The 6,197-nt window shown below is 60.4% G+C and overlaps 1 protein-coding gene across 1 annotated transcript in view; it reads right to left on the reverse strand.

Annotated features, from left to right (window-relative positions):
• IGSF9B (immunoglobulin superfamily member 9B) overlaps nucleotides 1–6,197 on the reverse strand; it is a 48,210-nt gene that overhangs the window by 41,220 nt on the left and 793 nt on the right. The window lies entirely within an intron of this gene.

A 6,197-nucleotide genomic window follows, 5' to 3' on the forward strand; every position in this document is an offset into this window, starting at 1 on the left:
GAGAGAGAGAGAAACTCACGGGCACTGAAGACTCAGCCACAGGGACATACACACAGGCCTTCAAAGCACCCAGAACCAGGAGGGCCAGAGAGCTGAGGCTGTTCCTCCAGGGAACAGGTGGGCTTCTCCCAGCAGAGCTGACGGGAGTAACTGCCCACTGGTTCTGAAGGGAGCAGGAAGGAAGGGGGAGGAGGGAGAGAGGGAGGGAGGGAGGAGGGAGAGGTGGAAGGGAGGAGGGAAGAGGGAGGAGGGCGGGGCAGGGAGAGGGAGAGGCAGGGAGGGTGGGGCAGGGGGGAGGAAAAGAGAAGGATGGATGTGACATGAGGTGGGGAGAAGCTGCAAGAAGGACAGAGACCCCCCCAGACCCCCTTCCCCATCACAGAAGCCTGAGCAGCCCAAAGCGGGGGCTGCACCCTCTTAGAGAGAAGCTGGGACCTGCAGGCATGAGGACAGCGGGAGGCTGTGAGGTGTCCTGGATTTCACAGGCCGGGTTCAGAGAAGGCGGAACACAGCAGTGCCCGAGCCCAGCCAATCTGCACCTTGGGGTCCTGCCAATCCCCCATGGAGCTGTTCTACCCCAGGAGGGAAAAGGGGAGGGGGGGGCGAAGGAGGGAGAGGCAGCACCTGCAGCCTGGCTGACCTTTGAAAGCCCACGGGGTACAAATCTCCTGCTCCCGGGGCCAGGTGGTCCACGGTGGGGGCCCGAGTCCACGGCTGCCATTGGATCCCGTGAGCACAGAACCGCGAGGCCACGAGGTGACCGGGGCCTGGCACGGCCCCACACCTGACATTCACCACCTGGAGCTCTCCCAGGGCAGGGCTGCGGGAGGCAGGGCACCGACGTGGGAGACACTCCTAATACCAGAGAAGGTACCGGTGCCAGTGCAGAGAGCTCCCGCTTCCTCTGCCCACCTGCCATATGCCAGGCCCTGTGCTGGGCATGTAACACGGAGCTCACTTAATGGCCACGGTGCCCACCTGGCAGAAGCACTACCATTGCCATGTCACAAACCAGCAAGCTGGGAGGCTCCGCGGCTCAGCCAGGTCACTCAGGTGGCCGCTAGGGCAGCCTGCACACCCTCTTGGCTTCACTCATTGGTGCCATCCTGCCGGCCACAGGCCAGGCACCAAACCCTCTCCCCACTGCACCCAAAGCACGCCCCACCGCTCCTCCCCACCGCCCCTCTCCACGGCATGCTCTGCAAGGCTCTCCACCAGGCTCCTGTAACCAGGACCCGGCCAGGATGACGGGGCAGACATTGCAGAAGGCAGTTGGCCGACGTGAGCTGGCTCGGAGCTCAGTGTCACTGTACCTGGCCCAGGAGCCTCCGGCTGGATTTGGCGGCCGCTGTGGTGAGAGAGACCACAAGGGAGCGCTGCCCTCAGGAGGCCAGGTCCTCTCTGGAGCCTCCTCCTGTCTTCCTGCTCCTTCTCCCCTCCCCCTCCTCCTCTGGGCACCAGACTCCCAAACCACAGGCCTGCTGTCTAATAATACGAGTGGCAGCCACTGCCACCTCCACTGCCACCTAAAAATAATCTCTGCTGAGTCCAAAAAAGGCACAGCCGCTGGAAGCCCCCCAGTCATCCCCCCTGACCAGCCAGGAGGCTCCCGGAGACTCCAGGGAACGGGCCCTCGGGCCCAGGGAGGCGCTCGCCCAGAAGGAGGGCGGGCGGCAGGCGGAAGACAGGCTCCCTGCTGCCCACCAGGAAGCTAGGAGCTCTCTCGGAGCCTGTGTGGCTCAGGACGCTGTGTCCAGACACCAGATGCTGCCCTGGCTCTCCTCTCCACCAGGCAGGTGGCCACAGGCCACCTGGACATCATCTGCCTCCAGCGAGGACCCCCCACCCATGCGGGCAGGTCCTCAGAGAAGTCCCCTCCTCCTCTGGTCTCCCCATCCGTGTGCTCACAGCCTTCGGACCCCACTCCCCTTCAAACCTCTCGGGTCGGAAGTCAGAGGTCAGGTGAGCCCGGACTGGCCTGGCCAGGAGAATGTCCCATCTTTTGAACAGCAAGGTCCTGGGAGGCGGGGCAGGAATGGCAGGCCGCCTTCCTCTGGGGGACCTCTCCAGCAATGCTTCGGCCAGACCATCTTTCCGGGAGCCCTTCCTCCAAGAGCTCCCGACGGGAAGCAGCCAGGAATGGAGCCAGTAATGCAACCTCGGCTCTGCTCCTTTAATGACTCCTCGGCAGCAAGGCACGGCCACACCCCACGCGAGCCCTCCCCACCACCTGGACGGAGGCCTGCACCTGCACACTCACACGTGGCCAAATGCACGCGTGTGCCCCGGAGCCAGCAGGCAGGCCCGGCCAGGTGAGCACACAGTGGGCTCTACCTGCCACGGGGTCACGATCCCCAGGTGAGGTGCCAGGTAGACACGGTAAGTGGGAAATCAAAGCCCTATTAGTACTTATGGCGGAGCGTCAGCATTCCCTGCCACAGACTGTCTTGGTGGGTCCTGTGACCAGGAGGGAGGTCAAGGAGATGGGGGCAGGGGACAGAGGGACAGGCCCAGAGGGAACATCTCATCCCTGGGACCTCCCTCGAAGCCTTGGCCACATGGAATTTTCCCCCACACCCTGATGGAGGCCCTCCCTGCCTCTGCTCACCAGCCTGCTGCTCATTCACGCAAGAGAAAACACAAAAGCAGGAGATTCCGAAGAAAAAATAGGTCAGCTGCCTGGGGCAGACTGAACTGGCACCCGTGGGCAGTGCCCCTGAGGGGCCAGGCTGCAAGCTGCTTCTGCAACCCAGCACCCTCGCCCATCTTCCCTGCGACCCAGCCCTGCTCGACTCGGCTGTGCTGAGTAACAAGCCGGGTGTCAGAGCCACTGGGGCAGGACACACCTGTTGTTGGCATTCCCGGGGCTCAACCTGGGTTTGTCCCCCCCGACTTAGGCTTTCTCTCTTGGAACCTCAGGCATCCTTAAATCTAGAGCCTGGGCTGGGCCCCCAACTTCGGAAACTTCTGGGCTGCCTACACTCAGGTGCAGAGCCGGGGATAAGGAAAGCGAAGCATCTGCTCTTCTGAGTCTAGTCTCCGCCACCCACGGCACTTGGAGAGGAGTGACTCCCCACCTCCTGCCTGCAGACTGACTGCCCCTGTCCTGCTGCGTTCCACACGTGTGCGGCACACACACACACACACACAGGTGCAAACACACATGCTCACACACAGACACATGCACATGCACGCAGACGCGCACACACCTCCGGACAGCTCTTCACAATTCAGAGCCGCTCCACGCAAGCTGCTCACCCATCCCAGAGAAGCCGACAGAAGAAACTCGCTCCCCTGAGCCCCAAGCCCCAGCCTGAAGAGGCCACAGGATGCAGGGAGGGGGGAGATGTTAGTGGAGAAGTGTGGTAAATCCCAGGCCCGGCCCCCTTTGGGGTTCATCTCCCCACCCTCAGTCCCTGGGCAAGGCACACAGGATGGCGCCCAGCACATCAGAGGGAAAAAAAGAGCCAATGAGAAGAGAACGAGCAGGCCGGGCTCTGAGAGCCGCGCCCAGGCGCCCTGGCCGGGCGGGCAGAGGGGAGAGAGAAAACGCAGGCACTGGGGAAAGCAGAGCCAGGAGAGAGGGAGGGCAGGAGATGCCCGGCTTTAGCATCTCCCCAGCTAGGCAGCCTCTGCTCCTTGGGTAACCGGATCCCACTTTCTATCAGAGCCATAAACATGAAACCACCCAGCTCCGGGGCCTGACAACTCCAAGTCTAGCAAGTGCTGGGCCTCAGGCCAGGAGCTGAAAGCTGATTCTGCCCCGTTTCTCCACAGCTTCTCCCAGGGCGCATGCTGCCCGACAGAACCCCTCTGACGCCCCGCAAGGGCCCTGCGCACCCCACTTGGCCACTTCCTGACCCAGCCCTCCCTGGCCCATAGGCTGCCCAGGAGGTCTTGCCAGCAGCTCCGGGTCTAAACCTCCTCCCTCTTATCTTCATTACCAAAGGGAGAACAGAGAGGGCACTGGTCCAGCTACACGCAGGATCTGAGTCAGAGCTCCACTTTATTTGGGGACACTGGAGTCAGGGATAATCCAGCCACAGAATCTGTGGGAGACGGGAGGAGGGAGCCCTGGGCATCAAGACCCAGAGTCAGCTAAGCGTGGTCCAGGGGGCTCCCCCCCACCCCCAGCTTGCTCAGCAAATGTCTGGGATGCTCAGACTCCAATCACCACCTACCAGACTCCAGACACGTCTCTAGTCTCTCTCTTCTCCATTCCCTCCCCAGCCTCTCCACCCACCTCAATCCCCTCCAGATGCACAACTCAAGTCAAAAGGGAGAGCTCATCCCTACCTCTGCCCTAACCCAACAATGCCCAAGGGGCTGCCCCCTTCCACTCCTGTGCTAGAGCAGCCCTGCTTCCGGCAAACCCAACCCCAAACATGGCATTGCAAAGTCCCTCCCCTTCAGGAATTCCAACCCCCCCCCCTCCGCCCCCGGAAGTCAACTCTGCCAGTCAGAGAGCAGCTGAGCTCTCACACAGACAGAGCCAGCATTTGAACACTGCTGGCTGTTTCTCCCGTGAGCAGGCGCCTACCAGGCAGGCCTCCCTTCTCCCTCCCTGCAGAGGCGGTGAAGCTATAACCTCCTGCATCCTTCCCACAAACCTCTGGTCACGGACAAAATCCCAGACCTTTCAAAGGCTTTCCACGCAGCAGCCCGGTGGCCCGCATGCCCTCCACACATCTCCCCGGGCTGCAGAGGGATGACAGGTTCTCCCTAAGACAAGGTCAGCCCATGAAAGGGTACTTGGTGTCTGACAGAGGCAGCCTTCTCAACTCCTCCCCCAAGATACCCTGGTGCCCGATGCCCTGAAGGCCCCAAGGGAAAGAAACTGAGAAGACTGGAACCCCAGAGATAATGAAATGACGGTGATGATGATAACATTTATTGAGCACTTACTATATAACAGGTAGTCACTCATTTCTTTATAGCGCGAAAGCTCACAAGAAACCCTACTCACTCATCCTGTTCACCCCATCTCCCACGGAGGCAAGTGACATTTAGAGAGCTTAGACAACTTGCCCAAGGTCACGAGGCCAGCACGTGGCAGAGCCCAGGACTCGAATCCAGGTCATTTGACTCCAGGCCTAGGTCCTTAACCACTACCTTCAGAGCCTCTTTGAGCTAAAAAAAAAAAAAAAGACCCCAAGACCAATGAGGGGTGGCAGGCAGGAGTACAGGTCAAGCCACCCCAAACAGAAGGCCCTCTCCACACCCAGAAAGAAGGCATAACCTTCATGCTCAACCCCAGGCAATACCAGGAAGTCCTTCTTTCTGTCTGGCCATGCTGTGTGTTGCTGCACTACATCGACGCCTTTTCCTTTATTCTGTGCTTAAAACTTGCAAAGGGTCCATTCCCCTCACCCTGGCTTCTCGGCTTCAGAGGCTATTTCAGAGCTTCCCTTCAGTGTCTCCTTTTTTATTCAAAGATCCCAGCATATCCTTTTGTGCTTTCAGTGACAGTCCCATAGCAGGAACGTACCAAAAACTGGAGGGGAGGATGAGGGCATTGGAAGACTACAAGGGAGCAGGGGGAGAGGAGGCTGAGGATGGAGATTCCCAAGCACAACTTGACCCACCTCACACCCACCCCCATCCTATAGGCTCCTGCAGTCTCCCTGGCTCCGTTTTTCCCACCTGGCAAATGGAGGGTTTGAAAACCCACCAGGTCACCATGCCATTTAACAAAATCACCCTTCCCTTAGCCCTTCTCTGGTTCCGTTTTCAGATCCCTCCCCCCCACCCATAGCATGGGAGTCATTCCTTCTAGAAACTTTCTCAAATCACTTCCCCTGCCCCCTACACCGCCCAGACAAGGTGAGGAGAGGACCCTGTAAAAGGCGCCTCCTGCCACCCCTGCTGATGGGCGCGGGCTCTCTCCTAGGCGGGTCCTCCCAGCCGACTTCCGCGCAAAAGCCGGTTCGCTGCACAGCCACCTCCTCCGAGCTCTGTGAACTTGCCCGCCGCCCGCCGGCATGTCAGCGGCTGAGAGCCGTGAGCTCAGACCTGGCACCCTCCAGCCTGCGCTCCTACTTCCATACAAGGGCCGAGAGCTGGGGGTGCCACCCAGCGGCTTGTAGGTCGCCTTGCCCGTCTCCAGAGCAAAAGCCCGCGCGTTCACGCGCGCATCACCCAACTCGCTGGCTTCCCCTTACCTTCCCAGCTCAGACAAGAGGGGGGGAAATGGGAAA

The sequence above is a fragment of the Myotis davidii genome, unplaced genomic scaffold (assembly GCF_000327345.1).
Source record: "Myotis davidii unplaced genomic scaffold, ASM32734v1 scaffold809, whole genome shotgun sequence".
NCBI lineage: Eukaryota > Metazoa > Chordata > Mammalia > Chiroptera > Vespertilionidae > Myotis > Myotis davidii.